Raw genomic sequence first — 14471 nt, 5'->3', positions numbered from 1 at the left:
CTCTGTTTTATAGGTGCTCCATTCTGAGGAATATTAGGATCTACTATCCCTCTACCAGGAAGCCAGGAATGGGTGCCTTGAGGCTCTGGCACCTCAAGTAGTAGAGGGAATAGGGTCAGTATTGGGGTGGGCCGGGAAAGAGTAGAGTAATAAGAAGAGGAGGAAACAAGACAGAGGGGACGTCATGTGTCCATCTGACATGCTCTCCATATGCACTGAAAGGCACCCTGATGGAGACAGGCAAGAAATGTTTTGAACCTTTTTCTAGACTCTTGGTGATGGACTCTAGGTTTGAATGGGTACTTTCTGCTAACACATGCACACCTTTCCAGATGTTGTGGCAAGTTACAGCCAGAAGGTCACTGGGAAGCTGAGTGACAGTGTGATCACCATGACATAGGATCCAATTCAACATGTATTTACCTAGTACATACCATGCACCAGGCAGTGGGAATCTAACCGAGAAAGGAAAGAATAATCATTGAGCTTTTGCAGCACTAAAGAGATGCTTTTAGATCAGATCTACACATAAGACTCACGGCCATTACTCCCCTGGTCACAACGGCAGTGTTACATGTGTCTGTGATTATTTGATGAATGCTCGTCAGGCTCTAGGCTCTGTGGGATCAGAAAGTGATGTGTCTCTCTTTCATCTTCACCATTGTGTCTCAGGGCTAAGCATAGTTTCTAGCACTTGGCAGCCATCCAATAGATACTGTTGGCTGAATGAATGTTACAGATGCATTAGCGCTTTGTGGAGGGTATTAGCCCGTTTTACTGGTGAGGAAACAGTTGCAGAATACCCAAGATCACACACAAATAACAGTCCTTAATACTAACAGCCCCTAAATAATAATCCTGCCGGAGAGAGGATTCCAAAACCGCTCAGCCCAATCCACAGTTCGGGCTCTTCTACCATGTCGGGCTCCTTCCCCTGGGTTGGAAGTGCTCAGGCTGGGGGCGGGGAGACAGACAGGAGCCCCAGTACTGGGTAAGTACCAGTGTCTGCGAAGGAAGCACGAACCAGATGAGGCAAAGGTCGTGTCCCCCCCAACTCCGCTGAAATGCCGCCCACCGAGAGGAAGCACAATTATGAGTGAATGGGCTTGTGCGTCCTGATGAGAATCCAAAATCTAGAGGAAGGTGGAAAGAGCCAGGACGCGCTGGGAGCGGATGAAGCTGATGGGAGAAGAAAGGGCTAGGAAGAGAAGGGGTGTTCGCGTTCTTCTTCGCGTCGTGTCTGCTGCGATGACACACGATCCTGGGTCCCAACTGCAGGTGTCAAGGCGATTCAGTAAATGACACTCGGCAGCCCCGGAGGGTTCGTTCACCTGCACAGGTGGGGCGTCACCGTGGCCTAATCAAATAACTTCTCCCCAGTTTGAGGTGGGGAGGGGGAGAGAACTATTTTTGTGGGAAAGCGGTTTAGTAAATAAGGTATATTGGGGCTCTGGAGAGAATTGCAATGCCACCACCATGGCTATGATCTCCATCAGGCACCATTTCAACACCTCTCCAAATCAGCCATCCCTACAACAGGATTTATTTTCCAATGAGCGAAATCCCCGCCCGCCAACTCCAAGGCGCTTGGATGCGAGCTCTGTGGGAAACAGCAGCGACGAGCAGAGGCTATTTTGAGTGTGGGAACGAGGAGGGAGGAGGGGCGGCGCCGCCAGGCTGGGCGCGGGTGCGCGGGGAAAGCCTCCAGCTCGGGCTGCCACGGCAACCGCGTCCAGGCAACGCGCCCGGAAGCGGCTCGGGCGGCGCGCAGCGGCTCGCGCCCCCCTGGAGCCGCGAACCCGGCCGGGCCGCGCGCCGGGCCAGGCGGCAGGCGCGCGCTGATTGGACGGCGCTCCCCGCGGCGCGGGCCCGCAGCCGGGCGCCCTGCTCAGCCAGCGCCAGCGGCCGCCGCACCCAGCCGCGCCGGCGAGGACATGGGCAGCCGCGGCGCGCCCACCCTCCGCGCCGGTGAGTGCCGCGCTCCGGGAACCCCGGCCGGGCGGCCGCTGGGGCTGGGCGGCGGGAGCTCCCTGGAACGGCCGGTGACCTTGGGGCAGCCTCTCAGGAGATAGGCGTGGGGTAGAGAGAGCTGCGCGTGGCCCATGTGACATGTCGCGGGCGAGAGGGTTAACTGCATGTGACGCGAAGGGCTGAAGTTGGGCACAGAGCGCAACTGGCGTTGCATTTTCGCGGGGGCTGCATGCTAGCGAACCAACCGACGCCCGGAGGGACTGTTTGGGGGAGCTGGGGTGGTGCACGGATTGCCAGGGGTAAAGGCGAGTCAGCCGACCCACTACTCAAGAGTGAGTGACCTTGGGTAGGTTAACCATCTGCTCTTCCGCCCCTTCGCTTTTTCTCATGTTTCAAAGGAGGGGCTGGGGGTCTTTGCAGTTCCAGAATGCTGTTGTGCCATCCTACTGCGAGAAAGAGCCCTAAAGTACGGTTCTGCAGGTACCGGAGATGCAAAGCTTAACCATGTTTATTCTAGGAGGGGTTTCCATTAATTGGCTCCTAAAGTGATAAGAAATGTTATCGTTGTCTGGAAGATTATGGAGCAAGCAGTCGGTGGTCCGGAGAATGGCTTCTTAAGATGCACAGGTTAAAACCTCTTAGGTGCCCTAAAGACATGAACAAAATCAGGATTAATGCTCCTAAGTTCGTCTTTCTTGTAGTTAATCTAATAGGAAACTTTGTATTTGAACAGGTAAAATCAAAACCCAATCGTGGCAGGCAGCAGCAAATTAAGTGAGTCATTTCTTCAATGTGCACGAGGTTTATGTGTGTGTGTGCGCGCGTGTGTGTGTGTGCGTATGTGCGCGTGCGCTCTCGTCCTCAGCTTAAAGTCTGTGTACGGCAGTGTTAGAAATTATTTCGTAGGAGTAACCAGAAATAATGCTAGAATTCGAATCCACAAAAGTGCAGCTCTCTCAGAAGCAAGGGCAAACATTTGCAACTTGCTTTTAAAATAAGAGTTAGGTTTGTAGAGTAAATATATTCTTTATTGAGAACCATCCCCAGATTTGCACATTGTATCTGCCTTCTGGGCTCTGTCACTGAATGTGCGTGTGTGTGTGTGTGTGTGTGTGTGTGTGTGTGTGTGTGTTGGGGGGGTTCTGTGGCACTTATCCTATTTTTAGCATTGACTGGTACTAAAAAAAAGACACTTAGGCCGCCTTCCATATCCACTGTCTATAAACTTCCCTCTTCCACGGAGGGGAATGGAGGAAGTACCCTCTCACAGGTACCCCTGGTTGCCCCTTCTGACTTTCTACTTAAAGGCTACCCTTGATTTTCATTCGAATCTGATTTCATCTATATAAGAACGTGGGTTGGGAGGACAGTTTCCAATGCTAATGATTAAGCTTCTGCAAGCTTGTTTACCTGAGGGCTTAATAACCTTTAATGTGTTACATGTTAGAAATCTGATAGCATACGGATAGAAAAATCCTTAGTGCCCAGGGATTCAACCACGAAGCCCTACCAACCATTTAATGAAGCACACCACATGGTGCTTGGAACCCTCATTAGCGCATTATTTAGCCTCCTCTCTCTGCAGGCCACTAGGCTGTGTCACTCCGACCTGGCTCTCAATGTCTTGTTTCTTGTACCCTGCAGCCACACTCTTGCATTTTCATTTTTTCTGTAGCTGAGCCCACCTTCTCTCCCGAGCACCAGAGCCTGAGTGAACAACTTCCCGCAGAAGAACCTTCTCTAGTGTCCTCTGCCGTCTCACCAGAGTAGGGATGCTCTTCCGCTTGCTCCTTAGTGCTGCCTCCAAACCAATGCACCATCACCAACCAAGTCTCCTCTCGGAAGGTAGTGCTGTCTACTTATGCCCCTACCCTCCTTCTTATCTTCTGGTCCAGTGCTTCCCAAACCTGGGGGCTCCTCAGAATCACCTGGGACATTTTGAAAAACTTGGTCTTTAGACTCCCTCAAATATACCAAATTAGAATCATTGAGGGCTGGGGTAGGGTGGGGGAGTAAGACCTAAAAATCCCTACTTTAAAAACAAACCCCAAAAGGAGGAGCAGCAGGAGACGATGAAGAGAGAAACAGAACTCTCTGGGCAATTCTGATGTACACTCAGGTACAGTGGGGATCTCGTCACTTGATGCCTCAAAAAAGTGATAAACAAACAAAAAACGTGAGCAGCCAGCTTCATTCTCTTCTCTGCTTTGTCTCTTGCTAGTGACTTTGGGGTTTGTATTGAAGCTCTCTTAATTCTTTGACCTTGAAGTTCCTCAACATCTATTCCTATAGCCTCAGTTTCCACTTTGCTTCAACTAACATCTTGGACTTGTTCAGTCTTGAAGAAGACTGAGCCTTCGAGATCTTGAACTTGGACTTCAGCCTACTTAGCTGATACGACCCACATACTGCTCTGGATTTTAACCATCGCTGAGGACCCTGGTCCCTTAAGTACTTGCTGTTCCAATCCTTCAGCTCCTCTGTGACTCTGTTTCTCCACTTGTGGCATGTAGGTTGCTAGCCGTTTCCGTTCTGTCTGGGATCCCAGAATCCTTTGTTTCAAAGTGTTGGGCTTCTCATATTCCAGTCCTCAATCCAAAATCAACCCCCCTTGCCTGCTTATTCTTCTCCTAGCCTGCCACATTATCCAGGAGGAAGTCACAAAGACCTTTGGACAGGTTCCACTGAAAATTTACGCTGGCTCTAATTTCACCAGATAAATTCTCACTTTACCTTCCTCAAGGCCCCCAAGCATCTTTTTCTTCCTCTCTTTGTCCTTCTTTATTTCGTCTTTCTCAAAGGAAGAAAATGTCTACAAGTCCCTTCCCCAGGGTTAATCCACATGCACTCCACACTCTTCATTCTCTGGACTTGATTCCTTCCTTCTCACCTCTTTTGGGAACTGGCTGCGTTTGTTATTCCTCTTCTCCAGCGTCTTTGGTCCTTCCTTAATCCGCCCCAACCCTTACTCCACCATATGGGTCATCCTTCCCATAAGAAACTGTGGTGGGGTCCTCGCTCTGTCCAGTAGAATTTTCTGTGGTGAGAAAAATATTTTATATCTGCACTGTCGCATATGGTAGTCACTATCCACATGTGGCTCTTAAGCACACAAAGTGTGGCTAGTGTGACTGAGGAACCAAGTTTTCCATTTTAGTAAATTCTAAACTAATTTAAATCCAATTGAAGTAGTCAGATAGGGCCAATGGCTATCGTGTGGGGTAGCACTGTTCTTGACCCTGCTACTCTGTTGAACTGTCCTCAGGTTCTCTTCTTTGTCCACTCACCTGTTCTGGTTTCACCCTCATTTTTCTGTTGAAACTGCTTCCTCAGGGGGCTCTGTCGTAGGTGTCCTGGCTGCAGATCTGAGGCCTTTGCCCTGTCTTTCCCCTCCTTGGTCCCTGCCCTGCGTCTCCTGGCAGCAGTCAGCCCTTTGTGCCTCTCTTTCTCCCTGTCTCCATGACGCTGGTTGTCCAGGCCCACTCGAACCTCATTTGTTTCCTTTTTCTTCCTGGCCTGTAGACACGGGGATGCTGTGAGATCCTGTCCTTGGTCTTCCCTTTCCTTTTCCTCCTCCCTTCTCCCTGCCCCAGCCTCACCTCTGAGCCCGCAGTAGTATTTAAAGAGCACTGGGCGCTTTCCCCGCGCCTCACTGGGCGCCCTCGCCCACTTGTACTACTTCCTCTAATCCTCACTCCAACTCTGTGAAGCAGAGACTCTGATTACTCCCGTTATGTAGGTGCAGAAATTGAAGTCGAGGGAGATTTGAATAACTTAAAGAAAACACTGCTTTCAAGGAGCAGACCTGGGAAAGGGACTCCACCAGTCTGACCTCAGAGCCCCACTTTTAATCCTGTTTACCCAGGGCCCCCAGGTACTTCAAATCTATATTTTGGGCCCTGAGCTGTTGCCCACATTTCACTCAGCATGTAATACTCAGAAACCTGACTGCTTTGTCTCTACCTTGTCTTCCTGGCTTCTGTAATCATTTTTCCCCTTTTTAAACCTTTTACTTTGAATAATTCAAATTTACAGAAAAGTTGCAATAACTGGCCAGGTACAGTGGCTCATGCTTGTAATCTCAGCACTTTGGGAGGCCGAGGCGGGTGTATCACCTGAGGTCAGGAGTTCCAGACCAGCCTGGCTAACATATAGTGAAACCCCGTCTCTACTAAAAAAAATACAAAAATTAGCTGGGCATGGTGGTGAGTGCCTGTAATCCCAGCTACTCAGGAGGCTGAGGCAGGAGAATCGCTTGATCCCAGGAGGTGGAGGTTGCAGTGAGCCGAGATCGCACCACTGCATTCCAGCCTGGGCGACAGAGCAAGACTCCGTCTCTCAAAAAACAAAAAAGAAAAGAAAAGAAAAGAAAAAGTCGCCATAATTAAAATAATTCCCAACATACCTTTCAACCAAATTCTCTAAATATTAATTTTTACCACACTTGTTTTACCTTTCTCGCTCTATCATATTCTCTCGTTCTCTCTCTCTGTGTCTGTGTATCTGTGTGTTTATGCACACACATATGTATGCACACATATGTATACACACACACATATACACACATACACGTGCATATGTTGTCATTTTCCCTGAACCATTTTAGAGTGAGTTGTAGACATGATACCCCTTTTTCCCCCTAAATACTCAAGTGTATATTTCCTTTTAAAAAGAACATTTTCTTGTATAAGTGCCAAAATCAGAAAATTAGCATTAAGAGCTATTATCTAACCAATAGGCCTTATTCATGTGTCATCTATTGACCTAATAATGTCCTTCATGGCAAAAGAGGAGAAAAAAAGATCTTTATTGTTTTGTTTTTGAGACGGAGTCTTGCTCGGTCGCCCAGGGCGGAACGCGAAGGCACGATCTTGGCTCACTGCAGCCTCCGCCTCCCTGGTTCAAGCAATTCTCCCGCCTCAGCCTCCTGAGTAGCTGGGATTACAGGCACCCATCATCATGCCCGGCTAACTTTTGTAATTTTGTAGAGACAAGGTTTCACCACGTTGCCCAGGCTGGTCTTGAACTCCTGACCTCAGGTGATCTGCCCGCCTCGGCCTCCCAAAGTGCTGGGATTATGGGCATGAGCCACTGCACCTGGCCAAAAAGATCTTTTAAAAAAAAAGATGTTTTCTGGTCCAGGATCCAATCCAGGATGTGTTACGTTTGTTGTCATACCTCTTTCATTTCCTCTAATCTGGGACCATTTCCTAGTCATTCTGTCTCTCGTGAACCTTGACACGTTTGAAGGGTGCAGGTCAGTTATGTAGTAGAATGTCCTGTAGCTTGGCCTTGTCTGATGTTTCTCATGAGTAGTGGAGTGTGTCCCTCTCAGTGCATTCCTTGATGACGTTGGTGCCATCATCCTCTTCTGTGTAACCAGAGCTTGAACACCTGGGGTTATTCTGACTTTCTGTTCCTTGCACTCCCACACCAGACAGTCATTGAGTCAAGTTGAGGTGTCCCCTGCACAGTCTCCCTCCATTCGTCCTTTGCTTTCTGTGCCTACTGTCTCTCTCCTGTTTGGGGCAGTTGTGGAGTGAAGGCCTGTGCACACTGGCCTCAATCTACTGTTCCAGCCTAATTGGCCGCTGCTTAGCAACAGGAACCCAAGGGTCCCATAGTCCTCACCAATCAGTATTTCCTCTGCTTTGCCCCCTCTCCACCCCTTCTCATGCTGCTCTGAATTCACATCATTTACCCTTTTGAATATTAGACTCAAATGCCTGCTTCTCAAATGCTTTTCCTGATGGCCCAGTTCAAACTGATCCTGCCTTCTGCCCAGTGGCACTGACCAGCCCCTCCATTCTTGCACGGTGGCTTGCTAGTGTTATTTCCCTGCAGAATAGAAGTTCCTGCAGTGCGGGGGCTGTGTCTTGTTCAGCACCCTAGAGGCTCAATGAATATTTGTTGACTGGACTAAATTATTTGATGAAATCATTAAGCAAGTGCACAGAATAACCATGGAGCTGTCTGCTAGCACGTGGTATGCGATGGTGGATGTGAGACCCATGCTTTACCCGAAGAGTCAGGTGGGTGTTGGCTCAAAATAGGATCTTTTTAGTAAAACGGTGGATAATTTGAGAAGGCATTTTCATGTTGTAAGTGGAAAAAATGATTCTTCTCTGATGACATCTTAACGTCGTGTGTATGTGTCAAGACAAAGAAAGAGCATATTTGATTTTTTAAAAAAGAGTAGAGAAACTAACATAGCATATTAAAAATGGCCCATCTAGTTCTTCACACGCCAAATGAGCAGCTGAATGTGAGAGGAGTAGTTTCTCCAGCTCCCTTCCTCCCTGGGAGCCCTGGAGCCACCTGCCTCCTCTGGCTGTCTGGCCTCCTCTCTCTCCGCTGCTGTCCTTCAGCACTGCCTCCCCACTCTACTCACTGTTTCTCTCCTCCCGTATTTCGCTCTTTCTGTCTTTTCCTCTCTCTTAGTAACTCTTCTACTGTCCTCCTTCTCCCTAGTGATTGTTTTATTTTATTTTTTGACTTATTGGATGTAGTTTTATGTTCCATGAGTTTTTCCATATAAAAGCAGGTGATTTTTGGAAAAAGAGAAAACCCAATTGCTTTTTATGCCTTGGTGGTCTTTTGTTGACTCTTTCCATAGCTCAGTGGTTCTTGTTATTTTAAAAATGTAGCTATCAGAGATAATAAAATGGTTTATCGGAAGGAACATAATTACCTCTTTCTGGTACACTAGGAAAATTACTAGGAATGTGCTGGTTGATAAATATCAAAAAGCCTAAAATTTTCAGTTGCTACCAAGGGAACATTGGTACTTGAGGTTGAAAGTCAGATCTCAGTGTGGTGAAAACTCGGATTTCCGGATGGCGAGCTGCTGAGCTTACTGGGAACTTCAGTCTTCCTCCCTGAGGATGTCTGCATTTGCTGACCGGTGGTCACCCCCTGCCCCACTTCAGAACGCGTTTGTGGAGAAGACATTCTCTCTGGATGAAGCAACTACAGAAGTGCAGGCAAGACATTCTGTTGCCGTCGCTGATTGTGGCTTAAATAAAAAGCATGTTTATGTGGGAGAGAATGTGTGGGGGTTGCTTTCGCATTATGGAATTCTTAAAATTGTTGAACCGGGAAGATGTTATTCAGAAACCCCTGGTGCCTTCAGCTTGTTTTTTGTTTATTTCAGGTTTCTTTTCTCCCCCAGTTTTAATTATCTCTGGAAAAACTCAAGAGTCCTCCCCTGCTCCTAAAATAGTTATAAAATTAATGTGCTGTACTCAAGTCGTTACTCCATGTAAAAGAGTAAAAGACTCCCATGTTAAGGAGAGAATTCCAGCTTCCTGTCTCTGAGTGTGAGAAAAAGGGCATAGACTGGAGACTGGATCTTTCTTCTAAGCCTAAATTCTTAGCTTTTCAGCCAGCGATTCGTAGAGGGTAGAACCAAAAGTCACCACCAGCATTCTGTCTGTGACAGTACACAGAATCGTGCTTTCCCCTGCTAGTTTAGTAGGTAGAGAGTTTACATGGGCTTTCAATAATATTTTTTCTCTTCTAGCTGTTGCACTTGGCAGATTCCTTTTTTAACATTTGGTAATGTATTTTTTCTAATGCTAGAAAGAAAGTTGCCAAATATTGCTGTTGATCATAGTAAAACACCCTAAAAGTAATGACTTCTTTTTTGGTGTGAGTGCCCAGGCCCACTGCAGGGTGACCTCCAGCCTTCCGCCGAGCTCACAGCTGGAAGGGCACCTTCGGTCGGCAATCGATATGTCATTTGGGTAGAGCAACTCAACCATGAAAACAGTGGGTTTTCCCAAATTAGAAAAACAAAAAGGCGAATGAGCAAATAGGTATGAGTGTCCGTGAAGAGGCACTGTGCCAGGCTTCGTGGAGATTACAGGTTCCTGTAGGATGTGGTTCCCGCTGCCCTACAGCAGCTCAGCTGGGGAGACATAATCCATGAAAAGTTCAAATAACAATAGAAGATTTAAATAGCATTTCAAAATAGCTGTTATTAACAGAGGAGAACAAAAACCAATCTGTTTTTGCAAGGGTTCTCCTAAAAATGTTAACATTCTAAGCTGTGGAGAGTGGATTGAAGCAACATCAGAGACCAGTCATTGGGTTCTAGAGGTCTGTCTGTAAATCTGTCTGGACCTGACAGAGGCCATGTGTGTATTGCAGATTGACCGCCTCCCTTCATTTATGCAGAAATCTCTGCACTGGCTGGAAGAGCACTGTCAAATGTTGTAAGCATTCTAAAGTTCACCTTTGTGGGTCAGAAACACATCACCCCTCACCCTTCTACCTCCAACAGAATTCCCTTTATGAATGTGATAGAATGGAGGGGAAAGAATGCAAGTCTTGCTAAGTGGACTCAAGGCCATTTTCACAAAGGGCATTGAAAGTATCTGCTCTGGGACCCCTTGGAGGGACTTGCAGTTTTCCTGGAACCTCGAGTTTTTGGAATACTGTGCTGGCATCACTCCAGAACCACTGGACCTGTACAACATGCTGATTCCCTGATGCACAGGCGATCCAGGCTTCAGTCCCAGCTTTGATGAGAGCACCAGCCTCAAGCCTTGTTCTGTGCCCACGAGGAAACGAAAGTAAAAATTGATAGCAAACTTCTTTTAACTAAACCATAGTCTTTAAAGCCCAGAATCAGGCTTGTTTCTTGGTTTTGATAGCTGTAAATGAGCAATTTATGCTTTTTGTTATTATTGTCGTTTGCTGGTTCATTGTTTTCTTCAAGAAGGTTTTATTTAAATTTGTGTCATTGTGAATATAGCATACTTGTTACAGTATTTTGAAAATAAGGAAAAGCAGAATAAAAATGTACCCAGTGCCACTATTTACATTTCAATTTATTTCTTTCCACTGTTTTAAAAGATATGACTGTACTAATACTTCTAATCCTAGAATCCTTGTCTCACCCTCTCCAAGATGGTCGTAGGATTTCTGGGTTGCTGAGGTAATGTACAGTTGAAAAAATGTCAAGATGTGTCAGGTAAGCTACATCTGCTGTTGGCCTAAGGACAGATATTTTGGTGTGAGGATGCCCAATGTCTTAGAGACCATGTAAGGCCTCGACGACTTACCCAGCTTTCCCCAGATCAGCCTCAAAACCATAATGCCATGTGCATTCCTCAATATGCTAGCCCAGTATATTTCTTCCAAGGACTGCTCAGCTGTTCTAAAAAATTCTGGTCAGGAGTGGGGAGAGAAGAGCTGCCTATGAAGGAGACAGAGTATGCTTATTTGCACTGTTTTCATTTCCTTTGCACATAATTTGGAGGCACTTCCCCAATTGGGACAGTGTGGTTAATTTGTGGAAAGCTCCTGGTATTAGCATTGGTCCTTCCTTTAGCCTTGTCAATCTAGATACATTGGCTTGGGAAATTAGGCATCCTGACCTCAGTTGCACAGCCCTCTTCCTCCTCCTTTTACCGAAGCACATGATTTATCCAGATAACAACTATCCACACCACAGAGATAATTCCAGCAATTTGGCAGGGGGAAAGTTGGTAGGAGGATGAGTGAAGGGAGGGCAGGGGGAAACAGCATTAAAGGTAGCCTCAAGACCATGGAGGCATCTAGGCATAGAGGGAGGAGGCCTCAGATACAGGAGAAAAGGAAGGCAGATAATTGGTGGCCTGGGCACTCAGCAGGGCAGTGGTTGCCTTGTCCTTGGCTTTGAGTCTCCTGCCTCATCCATCTTTGCTGGCCCATGGTCAAGCAGTCTTCTCACTGTGGGGAGAAAGGGAAGAGGAAGGAGCAAGAGGAGAAGGATGTGGTAATGGTGGCAGTGGTAGTGGTAGTAGATAACTTCAACATTTGCAGGATTGGCTGGGAGTGGTGGCTCAGGCCTGTAATCCCAGCACTTTGGGAGTCCTAGGTGGGCAGATCATGTGAGGTCAGGCGTTTGAGACCAGCATGGACAACATGGCGAAACCCCGTCTCTACTAAAAATACAAAAATTAGCTGTGTGTGGTGGCATGCACCTGTAATCCCGGATACTCGGGAGGCTGAGGCAGGAGAATCACTTGAACCCGGGAGGTGGATGTTGCAGTGGATGGAGATTGTGCCACAGCACTCCAGCCTGGGCCACTGAGTAAGATTCTGCCTGAAAAAAAAGAAATTGCAGTGTCCTTTAAACTCATTAGTCTAAATGTTTGCACCATCTAAATTGTGGTGCCTTGAAGCAAAGCGCTGGCTTCCAGGCCCTGGTTATAGTTCTAAATAATGTGTACTATTGTGCATTGTAGGATGTTTAGATAGATAGATAGATAGATAGATAGATAGATAGATAGATAGATAAAGTATACTATAAATCCACCTTGGTGGGTTTTTTTTTCTTTTTTACCTTAACATTATAGCAAGGACATAAATACATAAATATATTCTTAGCTGTTTTTTTTGTTTTTTAGTTTTTTTAGAGACAAGATCTAGCTAGCTCTGTTGCCCAAGCTGGAGTGCAGTGTCATGCAGCCTTGAACTCCCGGGCTCAAGCAATCCTCTTGCCTTAGGCTCCTGAGTATCTTGGACTACAGGTGTTCGCCACCATGCCTGGCTAATTTATTTTTTATTGTTATTTTCTTGTGGAGACGGGGGCATTGCTATGTTGCACAGGCTGGTCTTGAACTGCTGGCCTGAAACGATCATCCTACTTCAGCCTCTAAAAAATGTTGGGATTACAGGCATGTAATCCATCATGCCTGGCCAGCTGTTGATATTCTTTTGAGTGGATGTGCTGTGTTCTAACTGCTCTTCTATTGTTGGACATTTAACCAATAGCCATTTATAGAAATATTAACATCTAGTTAAGATCACATAGTGTTAAGTGTGGATAAAATGCTTTAAGAGTAGAGATTTCATGGAGATTAGTTACTTTTGCCATGGAATTCCAATTTCATGGTCCTAGAAGGTATAGGGCAAGAGTGAGTTCTGTACATGCCCTGGAGAGTCTAACAATTTGACTCCCCTTTGAACTCTTGGTTTACATATTTTTTTTAAATGGGGGCAAGAAGAAGTAATTTCTTTTAAATTGATACAGTGAAAAATTAAGTTTAAGAAGTAAAAGATACATTTAGTCAAAGCCCCAAGTAGTCTACCTATTCCTCTCTATTTCTCACTTACAGAGAAATATGATCCTGATTTGGTATTTGTCATTTCCACATTCATCTTTAGATGTTACAGATTTGGCATATTATTTGGCATGTTTTAAACCTTTATAAAAATGACATTGTATACTGTTCGTATCCTTCTTCAGCTTACTTTTTTCACTTAATATATTTGTGAGATTCATTCACATTGGGACTTGTAATTATAATTCATTTCTTTTTCTCTTTCTTTCCTTTTTTTTTTTTTGAGACAAAATCTCACTCAGTTGCCCAGACTGGAATGCAGTGGTGAGATCACTGCTCACTGCAGCCTTGACCTCCCCAGGCTCAGGTGATCCTCCCACCTCAGCCTCCTTAGTAGCTGGGACAATAGGTTTGTGCCACCACACCCAGCTAATTTTTCTTTCTTTCTTTTTTTTTTTTTTTAATGGAGATGGGGTTGCCATGTTGCCCAGGCCCACTCCTGGGCTTAAGCCATCTGCCGCCTCGGCCTCCCAAAGGGCTGGAATTACAGGCCTGAGCCACTGCACCTAGCTGCTAATTCATTTATTTTCAATACTATTTGCTCTTTCATTGCATGAATGTATCATAGTTTATTCCTCCATTTGCCTAATGATGGGTGTTCATTCCCCACTCCTCATTTTTTTGCTATTAGAAACAATGCTACCTTAAATATTCTTGCAAGTGTCTTCTCAAGAGCACATTTGGAAAGTTTTTTGAGGATTTTTTAGTAGTAGAATTATTAGGTCATTAGGTTTGTGCATCTTCAGCTTTACTAGATATTCAACATTGCTTTCTAAAGTGGTAGTATCAATTCACACTCCCATCTTGTGTTCCTGTTGTTCCATATATATTCTTGTCAATACTTGATCTTTTCATACTTGATTTTTGCCAGTCTGATGTGACGAAATAGTATCTCTGGGGGATTTTATCTCTTATGGCAAATTAGATTTATTTTATAATTTGCTTCCATTGTCCAGAACAGAGCCAATGTTGCATATATTAAAAATAACAACAACAAAACTTATTCAAGTTCTTATCCTTCAATATTCTTTTAAGATTTGCCAAGCAAGACAGCCATTTGGAAATCATTTAGACTTAAAACTTAGATTATAAAATAAATATTCTATTTCCAGTGAACAGAATTACACCCTATGTAGTTTGGTATTAGAACCCCAGCTGACTCCAACTGCTCACTGAGTACAGGTGACTGTCAATTGGCTGGTCTCTGGATGCTGTATTCTCTTGGTTAGAAGCAAGTCACAGGTCCCACCCACACTCAAAGGGAGAGGACCATGCAAGGTGTGAACACTAAGAGACAAGGATGGTGTTGGGGGGCACGCTATGAGTCTGTCCACCACAGCAGGGACCATGTTTTGATCATCATGTTTCAGCATCATGGGTTCCAGT

The 14471-nt window shown here is 45.8% G+C and overlaps 1 protein-coding gene and 1 long non-coding RNA gene across 6 annotated transcripts in view; one reads left to right on the top strand and one right to left on the bottom strand.

Moving 5' to 3' along the window:
- The first annotated feature begins 1012 nt into the window (after positions 1–1012).
- FAM81A (family with sequence similarity 81 member A) overlaps positions 1013–14471 on the top strand; it is an 86077-nt gene continuing 72618 nt past the window's right edge. For 2 of the 5 annotated variants that reach the window (XM_055278322.2, XM_055278325.2), the window contains exon 1: positions 1834–1968. The gene's annotated coding sequence lies outside the window, so the exon portion shown is untranslated. Of the gene's footprint in view, positions 1340–1833; positions 1969–2163; positions 2318–2704; positions 2746–3646; positions 3817–14471 lie in introns of those variants that run through there. The other 3 variants (XM_063639029.1, XM_055278323.2, XM_055278324.2) reach the window with 3 other exon arrangements.
- LOC129482463 (uncharacterized) lies at positions 2459–5373 on the bottom strand. The gene is made up of 3 exons (XR_008657709.2): positions 5259–5373; positions 4862–5008; positions 2459–2618 (listed from the first exon to the last, which is right to left on the bottom strand). It is a non-coding gene; the product is annotated as an uncharacterized lncRNA (long non-coding RNA).

The sequence above is a fragment of the Symphalangus syndactylus genome, chromosome 5, assembly GCF_028878055.3.
Source record: "Symphalangus syndactylus isolate Jambi chromosome 5, NHGRI_mSymSyn1-v2.1_pri, whole genome shotgun sequence".
Classification (NCBI taxonomy): domain Eukaryota; kingdom Metazoa; phylum Chordata; class Mammalia; order Primates; family Hylobatidae; genus Symphalangus; species Symphalangus syndactylus.
This window is presented reverse-complemented; position numbering and strand designations above follow the sequence as displayed.